Consider the following 11,939-nt stretch of genomic DNA (forward strand, 5'->3'; position numbering starts at 1 on the left):
CCTTGGCAGCTCTCAGAAGCCAGTTTAAGAGGCTGAGAGGCAGGTGGCAACGCATGGCTTTATTCAGAAGATGCTTCTGTCTAGGGCTCTGCTCAAGAAAGAAGCACCATTCTTGGTTCTAGCTGGTGCTTGAACCCACGGAGCCAGAAACGGGACTTGCAAACCACTTTTGTGTCATGACAGCTGGCATCAGTTAGCCAGGTTTTGGTAAGTTCAAGAGCCACCACAATTGAACAAGAGCACCCAGTCTAGCCCATGAGAGATGAAGAAGCAAGAGCCATTAAATCCATCAGCTATGTCCATGCTCCAGTAGAAGAGCAAGCCACGAGCGCAGATCCACGGCCCACCAGCCTTCTGGCCAGCTGCAGAGCGCATCTGGCCCGGGCCTGCTCAGGAGGACATCCACCACCAGTACTGCTGCCAAAGTGGTGCCCCTGGGCCGGCTGGAAAAATGGCCAGGCCTGGAAGGAGCAGAGGACTTCACAAAAGGAGAAACCAAGAGACCGAGAGCTGCTGCATCGCACCACCGGTCCAACACGAAAGATGGCTCTCTCTGGTGTTCCACGCCCAGAGCTGGGGCTGGGGTGAAGAAGCCAGGCACCAGCAATCCCAGAACATGCCTTGATGGTCACTACTTGCAGGAGCAGCCTCAGGGGAGCTGTAAAGCCCAACCGACCCGTCCCCAGATGAGCAGTACAGGCACCAAAACCACCCCCCATCACTCCTCCAGCAGGAGAAGTGCTTCTCCCAGGAGAAGCAGCTCCACACCTTCTCCTCATTGTGGATAAAAGGGGTATTTGGCCTTTTCTGACTCCAGGAAGGGGAGATACAGCCTGGAAGTAAAGCACTGGCTAGGAATACGTGCCAGGGGTGGAGGAAGGAGAACGGCAGAAACGCAAGCAGGGTCAAACACAACAAAAAAGAACCCTCCACCCCGGGAGAGAAGACGCCTGCCAGGCACTGCTGGCCAGGACACCTGTGGTCCCCCAACCAGGGGCAGAAGAGGAGAGGGGACGCTGCAGTACGGTGAGGCAGGAGGTGGCTTTCCGAGGGGAGGTTGACTATGATTGATGGCACCGTGCTGTGTTCTCACTGATGTAGAAAATTAGAGAGAAATCGCTTCAGATATTGGCCCATCCGAGACACCTGTTGTGTCCTTCTGCAACACAGGCGCCTCTCCCGGGAGCTCTCCCTCTGGCTCGCAGGCTCATTATTCAGAGTGTTGAACTGGGAAAAGCAACACAATTTATATTATTCCCCCCACACACACACACTACTTGGCTGTATTATTCTTGGCAAAACGTAAGGCACTGATTTCCTTGCTGAGCTACTCGCAGGAAAGTTTGTTTGACTCTCCTCAGCTAAGAAAAAGGAGCCCTTTGCTTTCTCCTTTCTCTCCTCACTCAAGGCAGGGGAGAGGCTCTAAGAAATATAGGAGCCATTTTTTCAGATGGAAATAACTCCTTTAAAAAGTGAGTCATGCTCCACCCCACAATCTGATAGTTGGTAACCACAGCGAGCAATGCTGCTCTGCTAACACAGCCTTGCCTTAGTGTCCTCCTGGCAGGATGGTCCCCTCCTGGCTTCCCATCCCTTCACCATTTAACCAGTTGCTGGTTTTCCTTCCCTTTATCATGGCTGCTTTTGTCGCTCCATTGCCTCTCTACCAGATGCCAAAAGAGTTTTAAAATGGTCTTGAAAGGGTTTTTTAAAAATCCACATATTCCTTTCAGAGGAAATTATGAAGCCAATGGTCTAGATCAGCACAGGCTGGTGGGTCTTCAGGAGATGTGTCACACCACAGACCAGGAGACTACTGGGCCCTTACCTTAAAACAACGCTGTCCCTCAGCAGCAGGCAACCAGTTTCTTCCCAGATGGGCACAGCATCTGAGCTCATGTCCCTTTAGTCCTAAGGTGTCCAAGCAGGTCTAGAAATGGTAGAAGAACCTCCCTGACTCCTGCCAACACAATCCCAAACAAGCCCCACACTCCTACTGCAACCAGTCACCTCTCTTCAAACTCCCCAGAAGCTCCCAGGCAACTACACCAGCCTGGGGAGCAGCACAGGCTCTTCCACTTGGTGAGCATGGCTAGAGGAGACTGACCAGGAGGTTGGATGTGGGAATTCCCACCTCTGGGAAGGGTTGGGAAATGGTTCAGTTTCCTCTCTGACCCCAAACTCAGCCACTGGTTTCTCCTGCCAGCTCTCCAGCTTGGGGCAGCAGACCTTGTTCCCATGGCAAAAAGGTAAGTTGTTTTTTTTTTTTTGCTCTTGGGTATCTCAAGAATGGCTTCAAAATTACCCTGCTTTGAAGCCCATTGCCCAGCACATATGTCCAGGCTCCTGAACTGGGGAGCTCCTCACAAAAAGGCAGTAGCTAAACCCACCCCTGCTCGGCTCCTCTGTTAAAAGGGCAACCACGCCACCAGCTGCAGCCCAGCCAGCGCCCGAGTATCCCCTGGGTCACACTGGACTGATGGCTGGCAACAAGCAGCAAAGACCAAATTCAAGCCAAAGACTAAAGCACTAGAGAAATCCCTACAAGAAATTTGGAAAAAAGCATCCCTCTCCCTGCTCCCCTCCCTTATCCACGTGACTGACCTCAGCACCTGCCTACCAGTTTTCCCAGTGGTGGTTAATCATCTGACCGCTGGAAGTCCCTTCTGGGGGTGCAGAACAATACCCACACATGCCCCCGCTTCTCCATCTGCTAACGGTTTCCCTTCGCCCAGGCTGAGCCTCCCCCAGCCTGAGCTAAGGGTAGGAAATTAGCATTAAAATGATAACTTGCTATTAGCGGTGCCTCAGCTCCCCATCACGCTCCAGGAACAGCAAATGACAGGCTGTGATTTCCCCGCCGCGATGCAGGGGAGGGGGCCCAACGGCAGCCAGAAGTGCTGAAGTTACCCAGGCAAAGTTTTACGCTCATCTCTCCCACCCCAGCAGCCCCTTCCCTTTGCCATCCCCGTCGCGCTCATCCACCATGCAGGCAATCCTACAAGCAGATGGCACCTGGGCAGGAAAGCAGACAAATTGGCTCCCACCTGCAGGAGCACTAAGAGCTTTCAAAGCAGCCGAGCGCTCACTCGCCAAGAGCCCCGCGGTGTGGAGACACCAGAGGAATCTGCTATCACTCGCCTTCCTCACTGCTCACCGGCTCCTGCTGCATCCTTGCCTGGTTGCAGGCTTGCAACAGGCTCCTGCTGGGAGCCGGTGGCTGGAGGGGACAGTCGCCGAGTCCTGAATCAGGTGCCGGAAGAGGTAATTCAGGCTGAGCGTCAACGGAGCGATGCTTTTTTTCGCATCAGCACAATGCTGTGGTTTGGAGGGCGCACAGCTAGCCTGAAGCAAAAGGGTTTTCTTGGGCCCCTGCTGAACATCCATCTGCTTGTCAAAAAACCAGCTCAGCTCAAGCTGCCTGCTACCTCCTTCTACCAAAGCAGGGGTATGCCCTCCCTGAAACTTCCCCTCCTTGACCAGATAGCTGTGGCACGAGCATGGAGAGACTCATTGCATTTTCTGCTTGCCCGCTCCTCTGAGCCCACCTGGCTGAAAGCTGCTTAGTACATCAAGGCCAGAGAAGCAGCTCACGTACCAGACTGCAGAAATCCAAGAAGCAGGAGGAGCTGAGCAAATCCACAGGGGTCAAGGCAGGTTGTCAGCTCCCTTTGGGTACCTGAGTGAGCCTGCAGAGTGACGGCAACTGCTGATCTCACAGCTGGAGCATTCCTCCTTGCAGAGCCCCACCACGCTGGTCACCTACAGCAGGGAAAGGGGCCACCGTGAAGCCCAGGCATGCAGGAGTGCTTGGGTGCTCTCAGCACATCTTACGTGGAGTCATGCATGACACTGCTGAACACTCCCATTCAAAATTACATTTTAAGCCACATGGGTAAAGCTGAACAATCCCCTCCCCTCTACCTCATCCTTATCTCTCTTAAAAAGCACCTGGACCAGCAAGCAAAGGCAAGTGTCCTCAAGCCCCAGCCTGCTGATGGCCTTGTAACCGGCCTAGGTGGTGGAATGCAAAAGGGAGAGGGAAGAAGGTGGTAGGAAAAATCAATCAGGGTAAACCAGTTACCCCTTCCCTGGCATTCCCATCAGCAGCTGAGATGTGAGAGCAAGGAGAGGACTCATCTGATGACGGATGGCAGAGAACTGATCCCTGGCAAGGCGGAACAGGAGCAGAAGGAAGCACTGCTCCCAAAGGCGATTCTTACGCCTCCTTGGGATAAGAAAAACAACCATCAGAGGCGGCAGCAGCAGAGGAAGGGAACGCACTCTTCTCCCTGCACGTTTGGTATTCATCTCTGGCCTGTCAGGGAGGGCCGTGATCCAACCACACATTTGTATATTCACTGAGCCGTACACCCAGCTCAGCGGACTCCTGACAGATGCAGATGGCAAAGCCATTTTTCATAAGGTGAGGAAAAAAGGGGGAAAGGAGAAAAAAAAAAAAACAAACACCAAGCCAAAGACAGGCTCAGGCATCAGCTGGAAAAGATGCAAGACAGGATCAGGTCTAATAGAGAACCAGATTCAGATTAAGCTCTTGGATCTTTAAGTGCACAGAGGCCTGTCTCCCCTGCCTCTGTTTTCTAGCATTGCCTGGCAGTGGCAGCTACCTTCATTCTTTCCTCCGTAACCCACTGGAAAATGAAAGCTGGACCCAGAACAGCACTAAGGCTTTGCTGAACCAGCCCTTGAGGACAGCAGGCTGGCAGAGGAGCTGCTGGAAGGGTGTGGGCACAGGCGCTCTTCTACAAGATTAGCTCCTGTTCAGAGGAGGTGAGAGACAGCCTGCAGAGAATAGGAGCCATCAGCACGTTTGCCTGCCCCTCGGACCCTGCCTTAGTTCAGGCCTGGCCCCTGAAGAGCACAGATGGCCCCTGGGCCTCTGAAGGGACACCCCTGGCAGACCTCCCGCTGGCACAAGAGCACCAGCATGGCAAAGGGCTGCTCTGTGCAATGCTGCCGTGATGGCAGACACGGCAGCTCCCAATGCTCCCGGTTTATCTCAGACAGTAACGAGGGGTTTCCCTCTGTGCCAGGTCACCGCACAAAGAGGCATCGATGACACAGAACGGCTTGCCGACGCAGCAAGAAAAGTGATGCTCAGGACAGTATACCCTGTCCCTTGAGAAGCACGTGTACATGTCCCGCTTGGCACTGGGAGCCAGCGGCTCTTGGTGTAAGCCATGGGGAAGGGAAAGGAAAAAGTACCTTCATGGAGGGAAAGATTTCACCTCCGCCAGTGACATTCTGCTATTGTCGCCGCCAGCCACAACATCACCCTCTTGATATGGAATCTAAGCTGACAGTGATACAGGAATGGAGCAGGGAGGGCAGCAAACGCTGCCCAGCCCTCTTCGTAACCCAAAATCTCCCCTGGCTTCCAGCCTCTGTATGAAGCAGAGCCAGTACCTCACCACCAGGTCACTGAGCAAGTAGATCTTCTTTTTCCAGCGCTGTGGAATAATCTTTCCTTGCAGTTATCCATCCTTCTGGACAATAAGGAGGATTTCATTTTGGTCTCTGCTGTATCCTTGCCATTTCTGAAATGAGAAACACATGCAGAAGCCAACACCTCCTTTGCAAAACAACATATGTATCTGTAAGCTGAAGTCACCAAAGCCTGAAGAGTTTGCGGTGCCAAAGTCCAGGTGCTTTCAGACTCATCAGAGGTACATCGAGCACCATCGAGCCCTGCTGCCTGTGGCATTTCCAGCTGACAATTGCTCCCCTCGTCTCAGGAACAGGCGAACGCCGGGCTGGGCAGTGAGGCTTGGCGAAGGTTACTGCCGAGACCTGGTAGAAATGTCATCCAGCAACACATGCTTCAACAAAGATTCATTCCCAAGCAGCCTGGCTCCATAATAAAAGTGTCAGAGCAGCTGACTTGCCTCCCCCCAATCTCATTGCCTCCAGATTTATCCTGTCTCGGGTCTCTCTCCCTCCATAAGCTAGCACGTGCCTTTCCTTTCAATAGGCTGGCACTGAAACTCAGCCAGCTGAAATTGTAGGAGAACAAGAAAAACAAGCCAGGTGAAGGGACCGGAGGGGAAAAATGCTCAGGAGCCAGGTTTTCCTCTAATTTTGACTGTTCTCAATTCTGAAAGGGAGGAGGGGGGAAATGAGAGGTACCATACTGTGAGAACGCTCCAAAACCAGAAGCCACCCAATTTTGTGTCCCAAACCAACGCCCTACTGCCAGGCTGTGTCACCTCCATCTCAGGAAGCTCAAATTCCTTTCCTGATAAAACCCATCCCAGGACATGTGAACATCTCTAAGCCCGTCACCCTCCCAGCCAGGGAGTCTCTTCTCAGAGGGCTGGGCACCCAGAGAGCAAGGAGAGGAGATGAGTCTCCCTGTGAGTCAGAGTCCTGGGGAGTGCTGAGCACTGGCTTACCTTCACTGCAGAGATGTGATGCTAATGATGCAGTATCGAAGGCAGCCCCAAAGAGCAGACAGTCTTCAGGGAGTTAAACAAAACAAAACAAAAAAAAAGGGAGAGAGAAAGAGATGTTAGTGGTCTTTTGCAAAGAGCTAAAAATACCCAGAATGGCCAGTTTCTGTTGGGTTTTTTTCCCCCGCCGCCCCACCCCCTAAAGGAGTGTGCCACACAAATTAAAACGATTTCCCTCCAACCTGGGAGATAGGACCAGGCAAGGCATCCTTCAGCTGTGAGTGAAAGAGACAGAGCCTGCCTCTGTCAGGAGCACTGCCAGCCCCAGGGAGGCGAGGTGGGGGATGGCAGACGCCACTGCAGGGATGCTACTGGTTAATTCCCAGTAACTCGGACAGACAGATCTGTGCCAGGCACCCAGCTGGGGTGCAGGGTGTGTTTCTCCCACGAAAAGGAGGCATCAATAGCAGAAGCGAATCCTGGGCATCGAGACTGCCCTGGAGGGATGCTGACTAAGAGCAGATGCCTGCAACAGTGGGCTGTGGAACAGTTCTCCTCGAAGCAGTTAAAGCCTCCACTACCAGAGAGGCAGCCCTGTTAAATTTGCAAAACTTATTGCAGGAGGCAGAGCCTCTTGGACCTATGGATCTCGTCACCCAAGCACATCTTTTTCTGGCTAGGGTACCCATTCAGGTAAGTGGCTCGAAATCTAGCACACCCACATCCTCCATTCAACTGACAGCATGGAGAGCACCAGCTTGCTTTCAGCAGTGAGTGCTCACGGACAGGCAGGAGAAAAACCAGAGCCACTCCCACCAGGCTATAAAAGCTTTGCTGTCACAGCTGTTTCTCACATCTGGATGCAGACAGCACTTAAAGTGTTGCAGCTGGCACCAGCTCCTCAGTTAGCATCTCCTTATCCTGTTAACGCCAGGCAGGGGAGAGGTCCGGCAGCTGAGGTTGAAGGGGCACTTCAGCTCTGTCAGATTCTCCTCCGCTAATGAAAATGTTTCTCCAGTGTGTCTTTGGGAAGGTTTCCTTCAGCTCCAGCCCCCGTGTGATTGAAGGCTAATCTCTGCTCCTCTTGGCTGAATGGCAGCCCATGAAGAAGGTGATGTATTGTGTTTCCCTTCAACTCGACATTTAATGGTGCTGGGAAAAGAAGAAAAAGCACCAGATGTTCCTAGATTGTAAGTGAACTCCTCCCGTAACGCAGAGAGAGGTCACGGCAGGCGCCAGACCTCCCAGCCTGGGACCAGAGCACACCCCTGTAAATTCAACCCCGCTTCGAAGGGCCATTTCACCTGCCATGGTGCGTGCCTCCCAGAAGCAGTCCAGCTGCTCACATGTGGCCACAGGAGGCAACGTGTCCTGCCACCACCCTATGGGACATGACTGGCCTCCAACGAGCTCCCCAGCATCAGTCTGGCCAGCGTATGGGCCTGGGAGAAAGGCCAAGGTCCGCAGCGCAGCCTGTTTGGGACCAGGAGGACAGCATGAGACGGGGGCTCAGCACTCACAGGCGGTGGCCTTGGCTCCTTGGGCTGGCTCTGAGCTAATCTCTGAAGCCCTGAGGTGTGAAGTTTTCCAATCTGCGGTATTAGCTTCCTTTTAAATGCCTAGAGACCTACCAACTAAGAACGGAGAGAAAAAATTAGGATGATAATCCTCTTGCTGCTGTGCTGCTCACACTCAAGGGGACGCCTGGCTCCATGTCACACCAATCTCCCTCCTCTGCTCCAGAGCCACTGCTCTGCAAACACACTCCAAACCAACCCCGCCAGCTGTTTGCTCTCCTGCTGTTTCTGCCCTTGCTGGAACAACCCAATTACCCATCATGGCACTCTCTGCACCCTCCACCTGCAAAGCTTTGCAGCTTTTCTCTTCCTTCTTTGCCTCTACCAAATCACCAGCATTAGCTGAGGACTCCCAAACGCAACACAGGCTCTCCTTGTTTGCTTTCTCTTCTCCTCCTCCCCCTCTCCCTCCCTTCTCCCATGCCCTGCCTGCCACCGGCACTGGATGTGGGATGCTTACCATAAACCACACAAAATGCATCCTCCTACAGCTAAACCTGGAGGAGGAGGAGAAATGAAGAAAACAGGAGGAAAAAGAAAAATCTTCCAATTACTGGCAATCAGCTCTACTTAATGCTCACCCACTGTGCACTGTGCCCCAGACACAAACCGCTCCGGCAGGTGAGCATGCTGGGCAGCACAGCACGTACCTGCACACACAGTGCACCAGTGAGCACACAGGGTGCTTCTGAAGGTATTCCAGCCTATCTGGGCACAAACGGCCACAATCTGGGGGCCTCCTGTAGCCCAGTCAGACCAGGGACAGTGCTACACTCTGCTCCCAGGAGCTTTGCCCTGGGGCGAAGGTACTCGCTCAGAGCTGAATCCTAGCGTGGGTGATTGTCCAAGGGATGTCCATCATCCTCGTTCCCAGCCTCACCTGCCCAGGTTATCTGGCCAGTTTTTCTCCCCAGGAGGGATGCCAGCTACAGATAGCACCATGGGCTGACTGTTGAGACAGTCGCAGATGGCGCAGCTCTTGCTGACTGAGCCGCCTTCGCCTCCACGGGAGGACATGCTTTGCTCCCAGCCAGGGAAGGCGGAGGCACCCAGCACGCTGCCGCAGTGGAGGAGGCACTCAGCCAGCCGCTAATGCTTCCTACTGTCTCGGAGCAAAGGGATGAATTAGCTTTTATTAGCTCTTGTGAAGAGCACATCACTCCTGCCCTCTCCTCCTCGCATAAGACTCATGCACAGACTCAGCTGTGCTGCAAGTGAAGCAGAACCAACTCACCTCCGTGCCAGCGGCCCCAGACTCCTGTTGGGTCTTGTATAAATCTTATAAATCTTAAACCTTAGACAAGCTGGGAGTCAGGATCTAGCAATCCTGCTAAGGGTGCTGCAGGGCTCTTGCTGCCCAAAAGTAGTTTAAAAAAGATGGATGCTTGGCTTCTATGTCTGTTTCTCTCAGGTGGCACCACACACGGCCCGAAGGAGGGCATGACCTCCACGCCAGCAAAGCCAGAGCCACTGCACAGTCCCTGCCGCTGGCACCCAAACTCGGGGCTGGTATGTGGGGGGTGGGCTGTGGCTCCAGCTAAGCGCTCCTGCCACCCGACATACTCCTGACCCCAGCACCCAGCCATCAGCACAGCTGAGGGATGGTGCTGCTCCGGAGAAGTCTCTCTGAAGCTGCTCTGGGGCTTGTTAGCGGGGTGATAAAGGGGATGAATGGCCTCAGAGAAATGCTCTGTCTCCTGCCGTGGCATTCATTATCCTTTAGCCGGGCAATTCTTCACACCAGCCAGGAGCTCTGGGCTGGCTCGTTTATTGTCCTCAGGGGCTGTTTTCCACAAGAGGCCACGCTCTGCACTGGCGCTTGTCACCCCAGGCAGCTCGAACGTGCCTGAAGCGCCCGCAGCATAGCAGCCCGCACAAGGCAGCTGGGGGCAGAGCACTTGGTCTCCCAGATAGTCCCTGAGCTCATCGCCTTCCTCCCACACAACCAGCTTGCTTTCCCAAACTCACAATTTGGTGATCTGAGCCACAACTGCCCCCCCGAGATCTGCAGGAAACAGAGCAGGGCACGTTTTCAGCCTAATTTCCTAAGTGCAAAGCATATGTAGTCCCGCTGCATCAGTCTGTCCTCTGCCCACTCCCCAGCAACTTCTGACACCGCGAACAGATTTCAACCCGATCTGACAGACAGAGGTCTTGGAGACAGTCAGAGTCTATAAATTTCATGCAAACAGACTGTCAAACAGAGGAGAGACATTATTAGCACCTTCCCAACTGTAGTGTATCATCCCTTATTAGACATCAGACAATCTGCGTGGGGGAAAGAGAGATGCTATAAATATCCCGTTAAAGGGAGATGCTCCATTCAGCACAAGCAGCTTACTAGACACCAGAGAACCCAAACCCAAGCTATGTACCCACTGCACACAGTCCTACTGGGAGAAGGTTTCAAGCCTGCTTGGCTGATAGGAGAGCCAGCCAGCCAAGATGGCACATTAGCCTTTGGGAAAGCCCTTGGAAACAGGCTGTGTGCTCTTCCCTTGCCATTCTTCCCGTGACCAAGCTGAGGTCCCACTGCGTGTCCAGCATGAATTGCCATCTCAGGCTTGCGGATGAGTTCAGACATTCCCTGACATGGAAGAGACATGCCCAGCTCCGAGGGGAAGCACTGATGGGCAGAGCAGCTCCCTCACCCCCACAACCCTCCCATTGCCTTTGCACCACACAGAGATTTCACCTTCCAGCCAGATGTTTCATCCACGGGCTGCTGCCAGCAACCACCAGGAAGTCCAGGGAGCTCACAGCAGCATCACTTAGACATCAAGCTACTCATTAGCAGGTTGACTGATTAGTGGTACTTGTTATTGTGAGTGAGAGGGGGCCTCTTCCTCTGCACACAGGTCCTCGCTGCAGACCAGAGCCACTCACCAGCTCAGCACAGACCTGCAAGCTGGTGCCAGCACAGGGCTGGCAAGCAGCAGGATGGGTGCAAAGCTCAGCCTTCCCCCGGCAGGACAGAGGAAGCCCCAGTGATCCTTCCTCTTCCTCCTAAAGGCTGAAGGGGACACAACAGCCTCTTGGTTCTCCTTTAAAGACAATCAAGCAGTGCCCACGTCGTGCAGTGTGATACAGCTTCCGGAGAGCAACACCAAGAAGCCATTTACTAGAGTTGCTGGCTGGTCTTCCTTCCTCACCTCCTTTCAGTGACCCGATTAGGAGACCCTCATTCGGCTGTTCCAGGGTGAAACCTGGAGTTGCCCTCGACAGGAACTCCCGTCACTCATCACCACTCTCTGGTACTGGAACGAATAGCGGCAAGCGTATGGCACAGAATGGTGCACAGCAAGGCAGCGAAGGGGAGCGGCGCTTGCTGAGGCTGAGCCCAGCACTTCAGTGTTTTCTGACGCCGCATTCTGGGGACAGGGCAGGGTATAATCCCTGTGCTCATTTAGGATCTGCACTGACCCAGTCATTATCTGTTTACCGTGTCATTTCCAGCCTCAGGCATTCCAGAGCCCTGGAAGTAACTGAGAAGTGGGAAATAGTCTTTTTCCCTCCAGCTCATAACGTGACACTGGCTCAGCTGGCCAGACGCATTTTAGGACTTCTCTGATTCACCCGGTAAAGGTCAAGTCCCAGGAGGTGCCATCAGCCTGGTGGATCACATATCGCTCGTACCTGCGGGGCTTCAGCTCTACAAAAAGAGAATTTAAACATGCACTACAGCACATCTTTTATTCCAAAAAAAGGATTTACACTTCAGGGGTGCTTGACTCCCTGCTCTGCCCCACAAAAGGAGTAATAGGGATTGAATCCAGGCTTGCGTTCATTAAAAAAAAAAAAAAAAAAAAAAAGAAAATCCAGAAATCCAGTCACTCTATCCTAATCGTTCTGATCCAACCTTTCAGTGTTGCATTGAGCTAAAGGGCCGCACATGAAAGTATGCCAAGAGCGGCATGAAATGTTAATGTTGCAATTAAAACAATATGAATAT

At 53.2% G+C, this 11,939-nt stretch overlaps 1 long non-coding RNA gene across 3 annotated transcripts; it reads right to left on the minus strand.

The window, feature by feature from the left end:
• LOC114010543 (uncharacterized) lies at nucleotides 1–6,590 on the minus strand. Of its 3 annotated transcripts, XR_008749088.1 has the most exons (4): nucleotides 6,414–6,590; nucleotides 5,428–5,811; nucleotides 3,599–3,762; nucleotides 1–1,227 (listed from the first exon to the last, which is right to left on the minus strand). It is a non-coding gene; the product is annotated as an uncharacterized LOC114010543 (long non-coding RNA). The 3 variants fall into 3 exon arrangements; XR_008749087.1 differs by having other exon boundaries at nucleotides 3,599–5,558; XR_003552006.2 differs by having other exon boundaries at nucleotides 3,599–5,811.
• Nucleotides 6,591–11,939: the final 5,349 nt, after the last annotated feature.

The sequence above is a fragment of the Falco peregrinus genome, chromosome 10, assembly GCF_023634155.1.
Source record: "Falco peregrinus isolate bFalPer1 chromosome 10, bFalPer1.pri, whole genome shotgun sequence".
NCBI classification, from domain to species: Eukaryota; Metazoa; Chordata; class Aves; order Falconiformes; family Falconidae; genus Falco; species Falco peregrinus.